Source organism: Anastrepha ludens, chromosome 3 (genome assembly GCF_028408465.1).
Source record: "Anastrepha ludens isolate Willacy chromosome 3, idAnaLude1.1, whole genome shotgun sequence".
NCBI classification, from domain to species: domain Eukaryota; kingdom Metazoa; phylum Arthropoda; class Insecta; order Diptera; family Tephritidae; genus Anastrepha; species Anastrepha ludens.
Window position 1 is genome coordinate 1,639,793 of NC_071499.1, and position 23,351 is coordinate 1,663,143.

The window sequence follows — 23,351 nt, forward strand, 5'->3', positions numbered from 1 at the left end:
GAAAAGATGCTGCGTATAAAGTCATGCTGCGATCGGCCGCATGAGAGCCATGTGGGACCCTTACAGAGAGCTAAAAAAGGAAGAGAGACGTATTATCCGACAGAAGAAACGAGAGGCCGAAATACGTGAGTGCGAGAAGATTGAGATGCTGGCCAATAGGAACAACGCTCGAAAATTCTACCAAAAAGTTCGGCGGCTTACAGAAGATTTTAAGACCGGGGCGTTTTTCTGTAAGAACAAAGACGGCGAACTGGTGACTGACATCCAGGGCAATCTTAAATTATGTAGGGAACACTTCTCGAACCTATTAAATAATGGCAGCTGCGCATGTCACTGAGAATGTGAAAATCCCGATACCCCAATCGTTGACGACGGAATTGTCGTTCCGCTACCTGACCATGACGAGATCAGAATAGCAATGACGCGGCGCGCTTTATTAAACTCGGCCAAAATCGCCTAAGCGGTAATCGCACCAATTAAGAAAAAGAAGAAAATTATTATTGAAATATAGAAAAATTGTTATTTTAGCTATTTTTTTGTATGGGAAATAGACCGAAATGGATTGTTCCCGAAAAATATCCCTTATGAATTTTGAAGCCACAAAAACTTTAAAAGTGAAAAATTAATTGCATTTATAAATCCCACAAAAAACTTTAATCCGCAAAATTTTCATTCAGGCCACAGGTTATAAAATGGAGAATATTAGGATTTGACAGGTATACAATTTGTCATAAACTGTTAGATCCACTTGGTGTGTTAGTCCTGTGTTGCCAGGATGTTGCTTGGCGAGCATGTAACGGCTGTTTTACACAAAAATGCCTTAGACTAAAAAACATGATGAAATCAAAAACGTCATTTAGACAAATTTTGCTGCGTTTGATTAGCAAAAGGAAATTGCGCGGACTTATTGAATCCCCCTGTATTGGCATGGTTTAATTTTTCTATGGCTTTAAAAAATTAAAATTACCCTTTTGGTGCGGATGTACGAAAAAAACTGAAATTGTGAATGCGTTGGTACCCACGAGCTACTCAGAAATACTTGCGTCTTAAGTGACACAATCAAAATTGTCCCTCCAGCTTTTGCTTCAATTTTAATTGTAAAGGGATTTCAACCTTTTCGATGCCCAGGGTGAACCGCTGTGGGTGGGTCTGTCAACGGTGCCCAATAATTAAAGTTCAGCTACTTTGCCAAGCCTCGCGTCCACGTCTCAACACTGCGTGAGCAGCTATGGAACAACAAAAAGAACAACTAACGTTACAAAAGTAAAGGCGACAGCAGCAGCTACAGCAGCAACAGCATCAAAGTGTTGCACTACGCCGCTGCTGTAGTCTATAATTAATGGCAAACATGCAACATACGACCATTTTTCAAGAGATTGTGTTACAAATTGAAGGCAAGCACGAGCTGTATACACCCTCAATATGTGCGCAGCCCTCACACACACACACACACACACACACACAGATATATACAAATAAGCACATCAACTTGACGACCAGGTAATTCGATATGAAATTGAACGCACAAATTGAACGGAAGTGCCAAAAATCACGGAGACCGAGTGAGGAGGCTACATTGCAAATTATTGATCCATGTGCACATGTGTGTGAGGGTGTGTGTGTGTGATAAAAGGAGAGAGAAAAATGAAATGTTGAATGCATCGACACACACAGCTCTGGATGCTGAAAGAACATTGGAAGTCATTGTTCAATAATGGCTAATAAAGGTCATTGAGGCAAGCAACAAAACGACTTCTATGGAGAGCAACTATTGGCCAAAGTCTATTGGTCGCCAACAAGACAATGCGGAGAACAATCGAGGCAGACCGGGTGAGTCGGCCTGTTGATTTGCGCACAAACGGGTGACAGACAACTATTTTTTACAAGTTCGTCAAAAGGCTGCTTACGTTAGAGCCAAGCGGGCACGCAGCGCACACCTACATACGGGATGTATGTGCATGTATGAGTGGGGCAGATACCCTGCCGTAAAAATGAGGATTCTCTACAGGAGCGCTAATTATAGGTTGATATACGTAAGGCAAGACTTTTTACTGGCAAAAACTAAGCTTCCACTTTATTTACTCTGTCCAGCAGAGACCAGATCTAACCCTTTGCCAGTAATAAGGAATAATTTAACCGCATTTTCTTTTTGGTTTCTTTTGATAGTTAAGAAAGAGGGGAAGCCAATCACGAAGATACTTAATTTAGCAACTGCAAGATTCTGATCGGTTAACCATTTTTATATCTCGTTTTGCCACATTTTTAAAGGCTTTTTCTTAAAGCGGAGTGATTCTAATTTTGTATGGCTTGACTATTTACATGAGTATTTTTGCAAAAACGGTATATCTAAGCAAAATTTCGTGAATATTTTGTACACGGTTTAATCTATTCACTGCCTCACAAATATATCATTTTGACCTTATTTTCCAAAAATCTAGAAAATGAGTTTAGGAAGTCGCTTGGGAAGAGAAATATTTCCTGGGGATTTCGTATGTTTTGGACAGATTATTTACCGCTGTGAAATTCTAAAAAAGGTAAAACTTTTGCATGAACGATTTAAAGTTCTGGTTACTACTCACGAAGGTTACGTGAGTTGGTCAGCCAGATGGTTCGGTTATTTAAAATTAGACCTCAGGGCCCGATATTTGAATAATGTGGTGTCATGAGTCTTTAGAATAAAATATCGGTAAGATCTTACACACTGCTTGTTTTATTCCATTTCGATCCGCCCTTATGGAGAAGCTTCTAGTTGGCATATTTCTGATGATTATGGTTCTTTCACTTCTCACTTTGAATATTTCCGTCTAGAATATCTATGATACTTCAGAAGTAAGCTAATAAATTGCTCACATATTCATATTTTGGCTAACTTGCTTATACCTTACAGGTCTGCTATTGATACCACTGAGCGACACGGGAAGCTCATTTATTTTTCTTCCTGGAACCATTTTGTGGCTCTTACGAAGCGCAATATTGGTTCCATCCGCACGCCAGAAAGTTCCGTAAGAGAATTGAAAAAATATTTACCTAGAAAACCTGCTCTGATTTTAGCTAAGGCTGGACAGTTGCAAAAGAAGTGCGCAACTGTTTATTCCTTTTCCTTTCTACAACTTCTGCAATATTCATGGGAAGAAACTCCTTGTCTCTAGGAATGCCTGTCAAATTGCCAATGACCGGTTATACAAGCCACGACCTTTGAGATATCCTCTCTTGAAAGGCTTTCCAGTTCCTTTCTATTTTTCTTTTTTATTTGCGGTCACCGTAGCGCAGATATTGATGTGTCTTCATCTCTCCATGCCCTATTGTCCTCTTGGATTATGTTATTTTTCTTATTAATTTGCTCGTGACCATAGGTATCCCAGTCGTACTTCTGCCATTGAACAGTTGAAGAGCAGTACCTTTCCCGGCTAGCTCATCGGCTTTACACTTTCCTTTAATATCGCTGTGCCCCGGAACCAAAACTAATTACACTTAGGGCTGGCCGCCATTCCTGTGCAACCGTTGGTCTTAGCATAGCCGAATTCATTGATTTAATGGCCACCTGACTATTCCAGAAGATATTTACAGTAGTTTTTATTACGTGATGCGTATTTATATACGTTGGTACTTCTTTAATAGCTATATATTCTGCCTGATAGACGCTGCAGTAGTATGGTAGTCCAACGGATACTTCAAGTCCCAATTCCTTATCGTCTAGCCTGTGTAGAAATGGCCTTGGTGTCTGCCACTCTCTTCTTGGCGGTATGCTCGCCTTGAATAATCTGTCGAAGGTGAGTCTAGCAGTAGAATAGTCTATTTCTAGTTTGTGATTATTCAGACACTTCCGACTCTTTTGACTCTAATTACACAAATTGCGCGCTGGTTTGATCAAGGGTATCTACTTCTTTGGAGATAGCTTTATTTGTTGAAATTGTACTGCGTGGTAATTGTTTCAAAGTGTATATGTGTGGTGTGTTTACCTAAAATTTAACGTTTGTGTTTCCTGTTGGCTTTTCAACTTTTTCTATTCCACACTGCATTTCGCCGGGGGGAAGGCCGAGCAGACAGACGTACAAATGTGCACACATATGAGCATACGAGTGCCCCTGTACACATCTCTATGTGAATATGTATTCAACGAGGTGTTTTGTTGTTGAGAATTACATCAACTGCCCCCATTGCATGGCGGCATTGAATCACTTCGGTCTTCCTTTAAAGTACAATTTTTCTTCAATTGTTCAATTTTCTCCGCTTCCAAGATAGATCAGCACTGCCAGATATCCAAGCAGGTGCACATATAAATGGATAAACATGTACGAGTTCGGCCCCACCTAAATATGTATACACCTACACAGCTATATTTATGTCAATGCATTCTGCATAGCTCTGAGTCTTGTGTTGGCAAATTTGCGCCTTGGTGTATGCAATGCATTGACTCGATATATCGAATGGTGCTTTATTATCACATTCTTTGTCAAAGCGTTCGCTCGAAAATTCAATTACAATCTTGAATGCAAACAGAGTGACTTTTCTTTTCACCCAACTCTTAAACTTTATGAAAAAAGAATGTGCAAATGTATTTGTGTATGTGTATTTGGTAATCGAAGTGAGTGCGGGCGTATGAGCGTTTTTATGGGAATCTGGTTGGAATCTATTATTACAATGTCCACAATATTGAGCTGTGTATCCGGTCCTTTAGAAAAGCGTAGAAATTGCATAGAAATTTAAAACCAAAGGAGATTTCGACACATCATTTTCGATCAAAGTTTGCAAACTTTAACCTGACAATTGAATTTCCATACATTGTACGGATATTTGCTTGCCCTCTTATAAAATCGTCTAGTGTGGGCTGATAGTGTCGCATTCAGAGGCAATGGTTGATATACTCTGTGCACATACCCTTACGGGTGAACAATGGCACACTTGTGGAGGTTCAATGTCCAACCCTACGGGCCTACGGGAAGTGCGACTAATTTTATTTTTAAGCACTGACTAATGATTCTATTATATTTCTTGTTCTGAATGGCTATGAGAGTTAGCAATTTCTCGTAGATTTTTTTTATACTCGAACCATTCATAGGTTTCGTACGCCATTCGCATATAAGCGGAAAGACATCACAAATCAATTCACGTAAAATCTTTAAATTTAACCAATTGGTTTAGACGAGTCACCCTCATTATTTCATTCACTAAGAATACGATTTCGCAGTTCTTTACCAGGCTATGAAAAAATATTTGAAAATGCCTGATATTTGATCATTATCCTCAGATCACAATAAAGCCAGAGCCAGGGCACTGAGTACTTTCGTTGCATTAGCCTGCAACTCTCATCAGGCTAACGAAAGGAAAAAGTGGATATAGTATGTGCTCATCTCACTCGCTTTAATCGACCTCCCTGGTAGTAGACTAACTGATCAATGACACAAGGAGTCCACATGAGACATAAAGCTCAGATACGTACGTATTTTCTGTATCCTTGACTGTGAAGATGAGTGCGCAATCTGCAATGACTTCCGAAAATGCCCGTTATTCAGTTGTTGCTACCCACTAAATTCATTCAATGGCCAATATTTTTATTTTTATTTCACACATTTTATTTTTGCGCGGGTCGCCAGCTCTTTGAAAATTGGCATTGAATTTGCACAGGAAAAAATTTACTTTTCCGTGAATTTGGTATAAAATGGTTACATATGTATTTAAAGTTTTATCTCAATATCTCTTCGCCCACGTCCAAACATGCCCTCTGCTTTATTTAAAAAAACGCTATTTTTATAGGGCTTCTGAAAATCTCTTTTTTTTTTTGGCATCCTATATACATAGGGAGGAACCTCTCCGAGCCATTTGATACCAAACCTGATGCTGTAAAAGATCGTGCGAGCCGCAGAACCTATCGCTCGGGTGAAATTTTATATAAGAGCTTAAAATTGTTCGCGTGTGCCGATGATATTGAAATCACCGACCTAAGCAGCTGTTGACTGTATGATTTCGAGGTTGTAAAAGACTTCGTTTATCTACGATCTAACATTAACATCGATAATAAAGTCAGCCTTGAAATCCAAAGGAGAATCTCTCTTGCCAACAAGTGCTACTTTGGACTAAGTAGGCAATTGAGTAGTAAAGTTCTCTCTCGACAAGCAAAACTAACACTCTACAAGGGTCTCACCATGCCCGTCCTAACGTATGGCGCAAAAAATTGAACGATAAAAACATCCGATGAGGCGTCTCTTCGAGTGTTTTAGAGAAAGATTCTGCGGAAAATTCTTAAACCTTTGCACTTTGGTGACGGCGAGTATAACAGGCGATAGAACAATGAGCTGTATGAGCTTTACGACGACATAGACATAGCCCAGCGAATAAAGATCCAGCGGCTTCGTTGGCTGGGTCATGTCGTCCGAATGGATACAAACGCTCCGGCTCTGAAAGTATTCGATGAGGTACCAGCTGGTGGTAGCAGAGGAAGAGGAAAGATCAGGTGGAGAAGGACTTGACTTCACTTAGTGTGTCCAACTGGCGCTGGTTAGAAAGCAACTGGTTGGGAGAAAGAACGACTGGTGCGCTTTGTGAAACTCGCCAAAATCGCGTAAGTGGTTATCGCGCGCATAAAGAAGAAGATATACGTATATGTATATATTTACTCGAACAATTATAATAATTATTGAGGTATATTAAGGAAATTTGTTACAAATTTTAGTACTGCAAAGACAGAGCCTGCCAAAGCTACAGAATTATTTAAAGAAGGTTGGAGAGCATTGCGGCGATTATATGAGCTTCTGTGCAGCCCCCCCATAACCACTAATTAACTTAACGTGTATGCATATTCTTCTTGTCTGTTCCAATATTTATGAATTGATGAGGACTAAATCGTAATCAAAATGTTCCCGGAATATATTCAGAGAATTCAAAGCACAAGTTTATTCGTCAAAAGTGATACTGTCGCCGTCAAAGTAGTCACCATCATCTGCAACACACTTATGTATGTGAGCGTTTGATCCAGGTTTGATCGCACATAGACCACAAGGGTCCGTAGTGCTACCAGTGTTGTTTGAGGCATGTTAAACATAATTTGAGATACATGTCTTGGCGAGTTTTACTTTGGCGTTTGATCCAGTTCTCGAAACATTTCTGGAACTCTATTTTCGGCATAGCAAACAAATCTTCGTATTTTCCATTACTTTCTTCCGGTCGTTAAAACGTGTTCCCCGTAGCGATTTTTTGGAACGATCAAACAGAAAAAAATTGCAGGAAGCTATATCAGGTGAATTCGATAGTTGCTGGTATTCGTTTCGTTTTTGTTGTACAATCCCTTTGTAATCCATAAGAACCGTAAGCATCGATCTCTTCTTTGACTGAAAACGACTTGGTTTTCCTTTTTTGGTCTTGGTTCATTCGGAACTCGCCACGGCGCAAACCCAAATCGTTAACTACAGCATCCTGATTGAATCTAAAACAGCGTCCAAGTTCTCTGCCAGCTCCCTAATAGTAAAATTGCGATTACTGATCAACTTTTCTTTCACTTTATTGATGGTTTCGTTAGTTTTCAATGTTGTCGACCTGCCACTACGTTCGTCATCCCGTCATCCTCGATGGACTCACTGTCTCTTCTGAAGAATTCATGCCACTCGTAGACGGCTGTTTTTTTAGAGCCTCATTACCGAGGCAGTTTCCCAACATTTCTAAGGATTTTGCGCCATTGAATCCATTTTTAATGCAACTTTTAATTCAAACTAGTTATTGCAAATTCGAATCCATTACTTCCATCCAAAACTGTAAAAACCCGAAAACACGTGCAGAGGTAGATTTACTCAAGAGGGCGTAACTTTTACAAATGTCAAGCAATGGAAAAAAGAGCTCCAATCAATTGACTCAGAGCCTCGCCTGGCTGTTGTTCCGGCAACTTTTTGCTCAAGGTTGTATTTCCGCCTGCTACATTCATTTTTTACAGAGTATCTTCTTGCATATTTTCAAAATGATTTTGAATATTCCATCAGCCATGTTGTGTTTGAATTATTTGCACAAACAAAAAGCCCATTAAATATTTGATGCGAAATCAATTTTCTATTAAATATTGCAAGAACTATGCCGATCAGCACACAATGCCAAGAATTCATACACAGCATACATACAGACGTACGTATATACACATACAGATACTTTTGTCAGCAATTCTTTTCATTTATTGCAATGTTTTCCTTTCATTCGTCGACAACATTTATGATGCAGTGTTTGGGTGCGTGCGAGTGTGCTGTTGGATGTGACAAATATTGTTGGTAAGTAAGTCACTTCTGCACTTCTGGTTGTATTCCATTTTAATATTTATTCGAATTCGTATTGCTTGTTTATTTAACCCTTCGGATATTGCTTTTCAATTTCAATGTCCACAAGGCGTAATGACACTCCCCCGCCAACAAGCAGAACTTCAGCTTAGAAAGCCTGCCGCCAACGCTGATTCCTATTTTGCCATTATTCTCCGCCCTTGTCGCAGCAAATGAGTCTAACAACCCCAAGTAGCTTCATTCAAAGACAAAAGAAGCCAAAAATATTCCGCCTGGTTAAAGATATAAATCGTTATTCAAACCAAAAAATGGGTCTGCCAGCAACAGAAGCAATGAGCTCAAAAATGCCAGTGTGAAAAGCACTGCCCCACCCCTCGCTTGGTCGTGGGCAAATGTTATTCAAATATCCCAAAATAAATACAGACAATTTAGAGCCCAGCGAAAAAGGCGGAAGGATGGCTGATGAATATAATTAAAGCATCTTCCGATGGTTGTCAACACCGCGACACCCTATCAATGAAATTGAGGCTGGACACTCTGCATGGTGGCTGAAGTTGTTGGCTGCTTTGTGTTTGCTGATGCTGCAAATGTTCTGTGTGGGGCATTGTTGCTGTCAACGCTTAACTTCTTTTCTCTCCAGAAATAATCTCGAACCTATCTGTCTAATATTGAACACATTTAGAGCAACAAAAGAAATTTTTAATCTGCATTAATTAATACCCATGGCTCGGCATACTTTGAGTCAGAAATACATCTTATAAAAAAATATGAAAAAGGAGAAAACATTTTCTTTCTTGCCTGCCTTCTTCAATTTTTACGTATTTTTATGACAAAAAATGTTTATGGAAAAACATTGAAAAAATGCGACCAAGGAACAAAGTGTTCAAGACAAGCATTGAAGGATATTATTATTCCTGTCGATTCAAATATTTAAACTAAGCATCAGGTTATACGTATGTATGTATGTATGTATGAGTATATAAAAACTAAGCTGCCTTCTCGAGAAATCACCAAAATGAAAATTGTTTAATTATTGAAAAAAATATTACCTCTCGGAAAACTGATTATTGATTGTTTTTATTGATTTTTATGATTCAAAATACGAACCGGAAGATTTTTTTATTTTGTTCTCCGATGGTGTCGATATGTTCTCGAATAGATAGGTAAGTTAGATGGCAAGAGTACCACGGGTACACTACATGCAGCACTTAAGGATCCAAGTCCGATCGAGCACTCATGGGCCGCAATTCGAAAACACGAAGTCACGCTCTTAGAGCAGCGATATTCAAATAATAGGCGGGGATATCAGCTGTGAGAACGCAAAAGTTGGTTTTCTCAATGTAAAATAGATTAAGAGAAGTTGCAATATTAAAATGAAAAAATACGCTACTTGATATTAGTTAAAGGTCCCATGAGTTAAATGTGTATCTGGAATTGTTTTTGAGACTATTTTTTGCTTTATTCTTTTATGCCTTTCCTGAAAAAAAATAGTTTTATGTTTAAATTAAAGCTTGGATCACAATGAAATGACTAAATTAGTTTTTGAGCAATAAATAAAAAGTGAAAGGAGCTTCTGATATCTTATAACCGAGAACAAATCGGAATACTTTTGAGAGACCCTGTATTTATATTATATTTTCAATTTGTCCTAGATTGAATATTATTAAATTTCGAGAATTTGCTGCTTTCAAAAACATAAATTCTTTTAATAGCCGCTCTGTCTCTCTCTCGCTTTCACTCTCAGTGCGCTCTCATCTGGTTACTCATTGCTCGAAGCAGCTTTGTTTCTCAGGATCAAAGCACCACACATTAAAGAAAGTTAATTCAAAAATTTTAAAATTCGTAACTTTTATGTATATCGAAATAAAAATTGTGTGGCATCTTTTATCGCTTGAAATGTTAACTATCAAAAAGTTAACTATCAACAGAAAACACGAAAGCAAAAAAAATGTTAATGGTTTCTCAACGATGTTATTTCAAAGAATTCAGTTAAATTATTTTCCATAAAACTGAGTCATTTTTGTCAAAATCAGCGTAGTTTAATAAAGGTTTAGTGTAGCTTTTTCTATGAATTTCCTCACTTTTGATGCCTTTTTATACAGTTTTCCTCTACTTTTGGTGTTCCTATCCAGCGAAAGCTAAAATTCACTGGCCTAAGACCCAACTAATTTATAAGTGTGTCGAGTCCCATGGCAATATTTGATTATACGAAATATCGTAAACAAAATCCTAATATTTAAAAAAAACCCAAGTTTGAGTGATTATTTTTAGTATACATACGTCAACATAAAAGAGAATCGCCGAGTATACGTGTATACATACGAAAACTTAGTCTTGCCACAAATTCTTTGAGAACTTTTAGAATGCTTACGGCGAGAACAAATTCGTAGAAAAAAGTTCAGTTATTTTTGCTTTTGTTCGTATGCATTGTCTGCACATTAATTGTTCACAGTTTTGTGGCAAACTTCGCTTGCTAACAAGGGAATGGGGAGCTAAAGAAAATCGCATTGCAAGTGAGATTGCAATGTTTGTTTACCGGACCATCAATCGTTTTCCCCAAAACGTCTGAAGTGAGAGACAGAAAAATAAGTGGTCATCCTTGCGTGGGTCGAACCAGTGCAGGCATAAATGTCGTTCGAAAAAGAATTCGCAGAAATCCCCTTAACTAGAAAGCAAAAAATTACGTCCATGGAAATAAATGTATCGACCAGATCCATGTCAAGACTAATTAGAGATGCTCTCCACATGAAGCCTTCCGTCGCTCAACCGGTCATCTTTTGACAACGCGCTTGAAGAAAATTAGACTCGACAAAAGCAAGCAGCTTCTTCAATGGCACGCGGTCAACGGACATGCAAATATTCTTTTCACAGAATTAAGAAAACGACAAAATCTATGCTAAAACTTCAAAAGACGGAACAAAATGTTATTCCAAGGGTTCAGCGTGGCCACCATCCAACCTCTGTAATGATTTGATGGGGAGTGTCTTGTAAAGGCGTTACATCTCTTCAATTCTGCGCAAACGAGCTTGAGACCGTGGCAAAAGTGTATCAGGAGAATGTCTTAGAAGTCGTGGTGAAGCAGTTGAGCAGTACTATCTTCAATGGAGAGTGTGGAATCTTACAGCAAGATTACGCTCCAACCTATAAGGCAAAAACCACTCAGCAGTGACTAAAAAACAATATTCCTGGGTTCAAAGCCGCAGAAGATTGGCCATCTGAAAGTCCATTAAGTCCATTGAACTTTGTGGTCAGAATCGGAAAACATGGCCTGTCGAAGACCTCACAGAAATTTGCAGAGCCTTAAACAATCTTTGGTTCGAGCAGCGACGTTAAATATCAATGGTAATAGCTGAATGACCTAATCATTTGAAGACTTCTGTAAAAGCAATGGTGACGACCATTTCGAATAAAAATAACTTTTTTTTTATTATTTACATGATTAAATAAAACGAACTTCATTAAAAAAAAATTTCATATCTATAACGGACTTAACTTCAGCAGAACTTATGGCAGAACTCAGTATTAGGGTGGTTACTATTTCTCAAATTCTTCACCCTCCAGAAATATGAGGTTATCCCAGAACTATTTTATATGAAGTTCGACATCCGTATGCTAGGGCTTGAATATACTTCTTGCGAAACTTTCTCTTAAGCAATTACTAAAGAAATTAGAAGAAAAATCGGAGCATTTGCCAAATTTAGGTCTCTCGTTGGAATCTCATATGTAGTAGTTTTTTTTATTTTTTATTGTTAGTACTTGTTTTTGCTAACTTTATGTTTCCAGAGCGTGTGCCGCAAAAATGATTACGTTTTTGTTTCCATACAAATTGTGGTCACCCTTATATGCGTACTTATATTTCCCATTTTTCAAATGCATAACATTTTCACCCACACATTTAAATGTACCTTCTATAATATGTGTGCTATTCCAACTGCCAATTTCAAGCAGCTCCCAAAGGGGTTACTGCGATGGCTTTCTGCTGTTGCACTACAGCATTCGTTTAACCGTTGATTGGGCGGAATGCTGGCAAAGAGTGGGCAGCCATACGTCCGTCACTGCCTGGCCAAATTAATTGCTCATCCTGCACGGCTCGTTTGAGCGCTCGGCTTTTGCATATTTTTCCCACTTCACTAATTGTTCGCATCGGGAACGTATAGACACCTCCCACTCTGTTGACGCCTGTTGCTGATGTGAGCAGTAAGCCGAGCTCTTACAAATCTAATTGGGGACTAGTCCATTTTTTGATGTTCTACCACAAGAAGTGCCAAGCGCTGTCTTTACTGCTCTAATTTTGGCTTTCGGTCTACATAGTTGCCTGAGGAAGTTGTCACACAAAAGCACAAACTCCGAATAAAGAGGCCATTGCTGCATACTGCAGCAGCTTGAAAATATTCATTAAGTGAATAAAAGAGCAAAACCAGTAAGTTTTTGGATACGTTGAAATTTTTACTCCTGGGTGTAGACGAGCTGTGAATTAAACGGCAACATCATCAACGCGAACATCTTTGATGAGACAGCAACTGCAACAATTTGGAATTTCAATTAAGCATTTCCGTTGTCAGCCGGTGAATGGTGAGTGGTGAATGCTGAGCGCTGAATGAAGAGCGGTAACTGGATAGAAGAAGTAGACTTTATTTTTTTAAATATGCATTCATACTCCGCTTCATATGCATTTATTTACGAATATACTATATATATATATGTATGTATATGTGTATGTGTGTATTATAATGGGCAGTGTGTTTGTGTGTATTTGTGGGGGAAAATACGGCGTGCAATTTCATGTGGCATTTTCCATTGCTGTTCCGCATCCGCAGACGAATTTAAAAGTCAATTCGAATTGATTCGATGATTCTGTTCAGTTTATTTGATGCAGCATTGCCTTTCATTGCACTCTTTTTGCGCCCCGCCCTCACCACATCCACTTGCCGATTTGCAAATGAAGTTGACAATTTGTTGACGTTGTCGCTACATTTCAACTTAATTCGCTCCTGTTCAACGCGGCTTCATCAATTGGACGACTGTCCGTGCATCGTTCATGGCTGCCCACGCCACCGGCTTAGTTGGCGCAGCCACCGCAGTTGCCGCATTCATCCATTAAGGCTTTCGCCATCCGAGCAGGCAACATAGCAGCGACAGCACAATAACTTGGCTGATAGTTGCATTCGCGCTGCTGGCGGGAGACCGCCTCAGCTAGGTTACCGTCGTTCCGGTTCTCCATTTCGCCAATGTCACCGCTTTCACAGTCGCTGCCACTTCTAATCATTTGCATTAGTACCTTTTTTGAATTAATTTAGTGCCTCGGCCGTAAAGCGAGCCAACGGCAATGGCAACGGCAGCAAAGGTTGCAGCTGCCGCTTTAATTAGGAGTCAATTGACAGTAATTTATGCCCCTATGTATGTATGCATGTATTCATGTACATGTACGGACACAAATACACCAACAAGTGGAACAAAGCAAAGGAACGCAACACGGCGATTTTCGGAAACCCAATTGCACTGTAACATCCATGGCAAACAGTTTGAATTAGATTTTTCCAAATTAAACATTCCAATCGAATCACTTAATTGGTAATATTAGCAGGCAGAAAGGTTGAAGTCGATACGATTATTGCACCGGGAAATTACGTACATCGTTTTTAAATGCCCATTAGGCTGCCTTATTTGCCTCTGTATAACGGGACCTAATGAAGTATTGAATATGAAATATGATTATAAATCATACAAATGCATTAAATTATTAACTAACTGACAAAGTAAGAGGTTAAAAAGCGAGCAATCGAATGTACAAAATGTCCCCTGAAGGGGAAAGTCTTTAGCGGTACAGAGCTTTAGAAGCTAATTATAAATTTATGTAATTCATAATACGGGGTGTCCGATGGCAGAATCAGCAACTAAGAGCTAAATTAAAAGTGAGTTACGAGTTATGATAGTTCAATTCAATAGCTATTGCAAGGAAGACAATTCATTTTTTTTCAATTATTTCCTCTCAATGTTGATAGTTGCGTCGGATACCATCTTGGAATCTGGCCTCCATACACCATGACACTCGATCGAGAAGTGATGTTGGGATGCCACTAACCTCGCGGACGATATTTTCTTTTAGTGCTTTTAGTGGTCGCTGGGTTTTTTTTCAAAGACCTTTGAGGTACCCCCAGGAAATACCAAGAAGTCCATCTTACTCCCAAAAGTCCATAGCGGTAAGATCGGGCGACCTGGGTATGGATTGGATAGCCAGGATATGTCACCAAAAACCGCTTATCAGTATGTTAGGAGAGAAATCACGCAGTACCGCCATGGGATCTCTGGCCGTGTGCGGCGTGGTGCCATTATGCGGAAACCAATGGTGTGTACTGACTGAAGGAGAATACTTGCTCAGCATGCGCCGATAAGAGACACCATCCACAGCCCTCTATTGCCCTAGATGATTTAAAAAAAATGTATACAAGTTTTAATACTTGAAACTGAACACCAAGCCGTGGGATATTTTTTTTAGGTGTCCAATAACGGTAATTTTGCTTAATTACCCTTCCGTTTATTAAGTTTGGGAATAAGTTTCCGTCCTTTCTTAGTTACGAATTATTTCAACAATTAAATAATATATATACATATTTGGCCGAGCTCCTCCTCCTATTTGTGGTGTGCGTCTTGATGTTGTTCCACAAATGGAGGGACCTACAGTTTTAAGCCGACTCCGAACGGTAGATATTTTTATGAGGAGCTTTTTCATGGCCGAAATACACTCGGAGGTTTGCCATTGCCTGCCGAGAGCCGACCGCTAACATTAACAATTAAATTATACATCACGAAATTTTCAAGTTCTTTTGACTTGATCCATTCATTTAGCCAGCGACACTCTCTTAAGAAGTGAACCGCTCTCCAATAAGGGCTGACTGCATTGATCGGAACAGATGGTGGTCCGAAGGTGCAATATCTGGGGAATACGGTGGGTGGGGCAAGATTTCCCAATTCAGGCCCTCTAAATATTTCTGGGCCGATTTCGCAACGTGTGGCCTGGCGTTATGATGCAGCAAATTCAGTTTGTCATGTCTACCGACCGCTTTTCTTTGAGAGTTCGATTCAAACGCATTAGCTGCAGTCGGTAACGATCGCCAGTGATGCTTTCAGATGGTTTAAGAAATTCACTCAATGTGTCCCACCAGATAGATAACATAACCTTTGAAACATGAATATTTTTTTTCGCTGTCGATGCACTTGGTTCACCTGGCTGGCTTTAATATTTTCGACACTTAGGGTTATCATAGATAGAGAGACAACAGATCCATTTTCTTCGCGAGTGACGATGCGATGCAGAAACCCTTTTCTTTTCTACCGTTCAAAAATCATTTCACACGTCACCAACCGTCTCTCGATATCCCTCTCCTCAATTGATTTGGCACCCAGTTACCTACTTTTTGGACCATTCCCATCGCGTGCAAACGTTTGCCGACGGTTGATCAGTCAACATCCAACTCTTTAGACATATAATCAAGGGTTCAACATGCGTCTTTATCCAATAATTGTTGTAGATGAATACCTTCGAATTTTTTCGGTGCCCCTCCCGATCTTTATCACTCACGTTGAAATTGCCACTTTGGAGGCGTCGAACCCACTCTTTACAAGTTGTATTTGATGAAGTCTGATTACCCTAAATATAGATTAATAAACGTTTCAGCTGCACTTTTCATTAAAAGGTGATAATGAAGCATGACTCCCTCAAATGCCATTTTTTCGGGACGAACGTAAACATTTCTGACGTCAGATAAAAAATGATCTTTACGCTTCAGACGAATGTCATCTATTGCGATCGAGACCTCATATATACACACACATTCAAATCATCAGTATAAGCATTATTAGAACGAACATAAAAATAGTATCAGCAGCGACCCTTCCTTTACGAGGGCGGAAACTTATTCCGAAAAAAGAAAAGAGACTCCAACACTCCAAAAGATTATATTTACCCTACAGAAGTTTTTACGCAAATTGTAATCGTTAAGTTCAAGCGCTTGCACAATAGTTTTTGGAAGTCTCAGGCTAGTGAACGGACTGACGCGGATTATTGTGCAGCGACGATTTGTTCTCGATCTCCGTCTGAAGATCGCTCGCCCTGGCCTGTTTTACACTGATATTGTTGAACGGAACCTTCGCACCCATGAGCGAATCATGGAAGAATCAAAATTTCACTTGTAATATAAAGCAAATCCTCAACAAGGAGTTGCACACGAATCATTGGAATGAGAAATACACCATTTCACTTGGGGTCGTCTCAGTGTTTAATATCACTTTCTATTTGCTTCGTCCATGTATGTTGTGGTCGATCTGGCTCCCTCGGCGCCATGGCGATGTTTAACACGTTTTTCCCATATCTGACTCAGGCTTCTCCTGGATATGCCCATACCAGCGAATACGACTTTTTTATATTTTTTGCTCAATTGTTGCGATTTTTAGAATAACACGAATAAATCGGGCGGCCACTTCGTCGAGCATTGTGATCGAGACTTAGCATCTCAACATTTTCATCTCTGCCATTTGAAGTTTTTTTTCGTGTGAGTTTTTTATTGGCCAGCATGCGGCTTCATAAATCAAACTGCGACTTACGGCGGTTTTTTATGTTTTGATTTTTAGGAGAAGTGGTATTCTTTTGTCGCATGGCCCCCTAGTTAGAGTTTTGCATTTAAACCATGCTGAGTTAGCCCTATGCTGCCCGTCTTCATTAACTTCTCCAGTATTTGTTATAACGGAGCCTAGTATTTAAACATGGGGATTTCATTTTGTGTTAAGCTTGTTGTTGTTCAGTTGGTGGAAAACACGTAGCGGACAGCCTCTTTTTTCTCCTTACTTTCTGCCCATGCGATTCGAGGTTGTTTTGCCTCTGATTGAGTGTGGCTTAGATATCATGCATCTTCGCTAGCACAATGTCGTGTGCGTGCAGTGTGGTCCACGGAGGTCGCGTTGCATGCTGGCGGTTACGCAGACAATGTCCAGATTGAATAGAAGAGGGCTCAATGCGAAGCCTTGGTGTTACTCCACTTTTACGACAAACTCATCGCCTTCGCTAGCTTTTGCTCTAACTTTTGTGGCTAAATTGTCATAATGTTCTGTATTTCTTTGGCGTAGTATGCAGGTGCTTTCTGTGCTCTAAGAATCCGCCGTATAAGTTTGCGGGGTCCGCTATCGCACGCATTTTCGATATCAATAAAAATAAAATAGAGGCTTTTCTTATTTTCTGTTTACTTTTCTACTCTACTTTCTACTTTCTATTATTTTTGTGTGGATGGCATCCTGCAATGAAGCCACATTGGTTCTTAGCGATCTGTATCAGCTTAGCCTATTATTTACCACTCGCTCCCAAATCTTGAAATAATGACTTATCAACTTGATTGCTCTGAAGTTACCACAGTCTCCCATGTCGGCTTTGTTTTTATATAATGGGGCGATGCAGCTTTTGCGCCAGCTGTTTAGGACTTTTCCGTCATTAAAATAAGGTTTTAAAAATTGGTTCCCGTTTGAACCAAACATTTCCACACCTCGGCCGACATGTCATCTGGCCCTTTTGCTTTGTCCTTTGCCATTTTAGATAGCGCTTGTTCTATCTCTTCTGATATTGTCGAGGTAGGGCCTTCGATATATGGTAGTTTTAAGATTTGTTTACTTGGGTTTTCTTCGTTGAGCAATTCATTGAAATATTCGTTCCATTTACTGCAAATTTCAATGTCAGATGTTAAAAGCTGACCGTCCCGATATTTTTCTTTGCACGCATTTCTAAGGAACGTATCTACCGAGTAAAAAAGAGTTGGGTAGTTCATAAAACAACATAAAAATCAACACACCGGAACAGTTCTAAATTCTTATTCTGTCCGTAAGTCGAACCCAAAACTAATAGGAATTGACTTAATTCCAAGATAAGTGAGTTTTAGCTCCTATGTTGACTGCTTCCCATAAAAATAAAATGTAAAACATTGGGTTAAAAATTGCAACACTCAGCTTAGCAAGAAAGTGAGTGTCCATAGGACAGAGATAGATGCCGTTTGCTGGTATAGAGTAGAGTTTTGTTCGACCTTGGTTATATTAAGCTGAACTCCAAACATTTTTGAAGAGAGCGGCGGCACCAGTTTTCGCACTGGTAAGCTAAAGGACTTCATGCGCTATATATCCAAAGAGAATTTCTGTATCTTTTATAGTTCTATATTTATATATATATCCATACCTAAATGACATGCATTGCTGTGTCTGGTTCTAATTTTTTCCTGATACACCTAAAGAACTCCTCAATATTTCGATTTTACCAAGTACTTCTGGGAATATCAACTTTGTTGTTTGGGTTCGTGGGTGAATGAACGTATAACGGTGTGAATTCATGTACATATATGTGTATACGTGCATCTTTCGGAGTGTGTATTTGTGTACCTGTTATTGTCATTACCTTCGATGTTAGTGACAAACTTTTTCGATCTTATTGGCGACGGTCCGGCGTCTCCGACAAAATCACTTAATCTACCGTCCGTCTCCTCCGCCCCAATTGTCGTACTACTCATAGTTGCCTCAATTGCTATCGTCTCACTTACCATTCTCCCAGACATATTTTTCTCGTTACATATTTTGTTGGAGCTTAGCTAAGAGACGTATATACGTGTGAATGTATGTGTGCATGTACGCACAGAAGTGCATTGTTGTCACTATGCTATCGATTCCCGTGATTTTTTCAGGGGAGTGCGCGTGAATGTGTGTTTTCATCGAAACTCGTGGCAATGTCCGCAGGTTCGCTCATTTCATTTTCTTGTTTTTGCTTCGTACACCCACCGATATTGCCACGCACCTCGTCTGGACTCTCAGGGTAAGTTGCATAGTACAAAAATAGCAAAACAAGACAAGAGAAAAACCGAGCAAAGAAAATGTTACATGAAACTTCCTCTCTCTCTCGAATTAAATTCCAAAATTTATGCACATTTTTTGACAACAATTAGCGTAACAATGAGTCTGGAAACAACTACAATAACACGACGCAACACAGTGGAGAAAGAGGGGCATGAATCGTAGTCGATGTAGTAGAAGTTGGTTGCTTGGATTTGTGTGCAAAGTTCCAGAAGGAAGTGGGAGGAGTAACCGAAATAAGAAGCAACATGCTAGAGTATGGTAATTAGAGTAATGGAAATAACTGTAAACAAATCTGATGATGAATTTCACATGAAATTGCCAGTAAAAGTAAACTAAAAACTGCAAAGCGAAGCAAATGGCAAATAATGTCAAAACAAACTGCGTCGGCAAAAGAAATCCTTTTTAAACTAATTGAATTAAAGATGCAGATGAAGGTGTTGATTTGCCTGTTGTGAAGACATGCAAACATTCTCTTATTTATTACTTTTTTTTTTTTGAAAAATCAAAAATTCATGAAATCTACATATTTTTTGAGCAAATATTTTTACAATAAATTTACCTTTTCCACTTAGTGCATAAAACAATAAACGCAGCATAATTTCGATTACACACACACATACATACATATTCGGGTGGAAAATGTTCATTATTGCATAAGTTACTTAGCCTCTGCTGGACAGGCACTTGTCGTCACTAAGTCGCTTCTTAGGCACAAATCGATGTTGTCTCAGCCGCACTACAAGTAATTAAAATAAAAGTTTCGCTCTCCAGCCAGCCGACAAACTGACAAACTTCGGCACTCCATTACTTCGCTGCGAGTGCTGTGCCCTGTGCCAAGAAAGCAACGGCACAAACAAAAATTACAAAAAAGGGGGAAAAAGAACAAACTAAGGGAAGAAATCACTAATTATGCAAATTGTTTTCCGCTTTGAGAAGCAGTGGCAGCACCAGCGTCTGCGATGGCCAAGTGGCAAATTGAGAACACCAACAAGAAATACGCCGTTTGCGCGCATCTGTGAGTGTAACGGTGCAAGTGCCGAGTTATTCAGAAGTGTGCACTACTTTTGGTGTCTTCATCAGGCAAACAAGACGGTTATGCTAAACTAATTACAAACACATGCATACAATACGCCTACGACCCAACCTCGCCTCCTCCCTCCCACCCCCAAGTCTTCTTATTCACCCTCAAATCATTCAACTGTCACGTGACTCGGTTTTTTCTTTGTTTCGGCACTTTACATCTTTTCCTCTCAGCGAAACTTAATTCAGCGACCGGTTGGAAATTCGGAGAAAGACTGCAGGGATCCGCTTTGTCAGCTGGAGTTGAGCTGGAGCACTTAAACTCGCGTCTAGTGTCAACTCCAACGCAGCATCGGAAAGCACTTGAGGAACAAAACTTTGCCGCCAATGCGGCGCCAATGACTGTGACAGACGGTCACTCTTTGCCACCCCTTCCCACCTAGCGACACAGGGCCACAATCGTGAGTCTTGGCTTTACCCTTAACTGCTTTGAGCAACTCGCCATTGAGTTTTTTTTTATTTCACTGCGCATCTTGTTATTGTCTGCAGTCTTGTGGTTGTTATTGTTGTACAAGTTGTTGTTAATGTCTAATTGGCAATGCCACTGCCATACGATTTCAATATGAAACAATGCTTCTAACTCCGTTGCGACAAGAGGAAATCAACCTGCTGCTGTCAGCGAGGGCAACAACAATTTGGTGCCACCTTTCGCTTTGTTTGTTGCTTGTCACAGTGGCAATCGTAGTCATCTTCAGCATTGCGGGTATTTATTGCCAAGAAAGGAGACTCCACTGAGCTTTTAATTAAATGTAAATTCAATTTAAATATACCAGCAACAACATAACAACTACATTTGCCATCTGAGTATTGGCGCGAGGAGTTGCCATTGCATCTGGAAGCATTTCTGATATTTAATAAAAGTAATTAAAACTCCCTCGCGTTTTGGCTAGCGGATGTCAACGCGCGGCTTTAAAGTCAAAACGTGTTGGAATAGGCTTCGTACATTTTTTACAAAAATACATATATCGAGTAATAGTGAACTGCTCTCGCAGCTGACAGCGAGTTTGTTGGGCCTGTCGTACCATCAATCGCATAAATTGCAATCGTTTGAATTTCTTTCAAAACAAACAAGTAACCGAATGACGAGCAAAAGACTTTTTATAGGCAGCATCAGTTTTTAGTACGATGTCATGGCCATCTGAGGATCGTAGTCACCATAAAATTGCTTGAAATATTGTTTCTAGCCTTAGAGGCAATGCTGTTTCGTTCAACAAGAAGGTTGGAAGGTTGTATTTAAGAGGAGCGAGGGGATCATGCCCACTTTTCAAGAATCGTATAGAATTGCACATCTATATATATACAAATTAAGCCGAAAAAAGTGTGCATTCGTCCTCGGTAATCTCAGCAACGCGTGTAAGGAAAACAATGAAAGTTTCACACATTGTTGGTGTTGCTTTTGCAAAGGTTTCTGTGAAGTTTGGTTGAAATCCGATAACGCGTGTGTGTGCGGTGCGTCGGTTAAGTGAGTATGTTTTTGCTATTTGCCGCACGTATTTTTTGTACCGCACATAGCATTCATTAGAATTGAATACATTTTGGTCGTGTGTGTCTGGGCCGATTATTATGAAATTTGGTATATATATATATTTTTCCTCGGTGAAGGTTAGTATAATATGCTTAATGATTCCACTCGCCACCAGGTGGCGCTGCCGAAGCCCAAAACGAGGACCCGGGTAACCCTAGGATGTGTTTTTACATTGTGGGTATCAAATCAAAGCTACTGATGAGTGCTTTAATACAGGGTATTTTTTAGATCTCTGAGTGACCAGGGTCCCGAGATATAGCCGAAAAGGTAGACCAAGGTACCCTTGGATGTGTTTGTACAATATGGGTATCAGATGGAAGCTGTTCATGAAAGCTTTTAAGTGAAGTAATTTTTACTGCCCGTTTCCGGGATAAAGAAAGGAAGTGGAGCTGGAGAGGATGAGGAAGAGGAAGACCACTTATTATTAAAAATAAAAAAAAATTCTAAAAAAAGTTTAAAATGTTACATATACGCTTATTATATAAACGTTAATCTGAAGTGAAAAATTCATTGTATCATTGCCGGCGTGATTGGTGATCGTTTCCTTAATTTTTTGCAGAAAGGTTATGCTAATATGAGATATTTCCTATATCACTCATACATTTACGTATTACCTGTGAACTCACAAATATACGGTTGAAGCAAATATTTGTCAGTTTTTTTATTTCGCCTGGAAAAGTTTATATAAATTTAAGAAGAGTAAATAGAACTTATTTTATATCAGACTTCACGCAAAAAAGTCATTTGCACCTGAACACATAGCTGGGAGGTCGCGTTCCATGGGATTGGGCGACTAAGCTGGGCTCTAAGCTATCGTGGGGGTCGGCAGGTTGCGGATAGCCGGACGGCCTGTAGTAGCAGGTTAGTTGCGAATAAGTTCTAACAAATAAGCAGCCCCCGACAATGAGCGGCAGAAACGGAGGAAGCGGTCTAAAAGCTAGCAAATCCGAAGAGGTTCCCGTGACAAAGGCGAAACGACACCGCCTTTAATAAAATAAGTGTCCCCCCCTCATAATGCAAAGGCATGGTGAAAAATACAAAAATCCAGGAGCGACTGACTCATATTGGGCGACTCCCTGATCAGCGTCTGTCCTCCATGTTAGGGGCGGCTGTTAATTTTATACGATCTACATTAAGACCGAGCCCAGTAAGGTCTTAATCATGGAATACTGGAATACGTTAGGACATACTGCCACGAGCTGACGACTGTATTATTCTGTTTCCCTAGTAAGCGGAGTGATATCTAGCTGAAACGGCATTCAGGCTAATAATCCAGTTGCCCCCGCCCCGTTAAAATGATGGCAAGTCTCTAAGAACGCTCCATATCCTGTCGCCATTAAGTGTCGGCGTAGGTCTAGATGTAACATTCCTAGTTAACACTGATTCGGCTCTGAACTTAAGCTCTCATAAGGAGCTTTTGTCAACCCTCGCATGGCCTCCCTGCTCGCAAAGATAACCATGGAATCATTTACAAGTGACTACGCATCAGGATATGGATAACGACTTATGAGTTGGGGCCCAAAAAAACTAGAAATGTCTTCAATCCAATCAAAAAAACAAACCACCGAAGGAAGTGAAGTTGTACCAAAAATATCATCAGAGGTAACAACAACTAT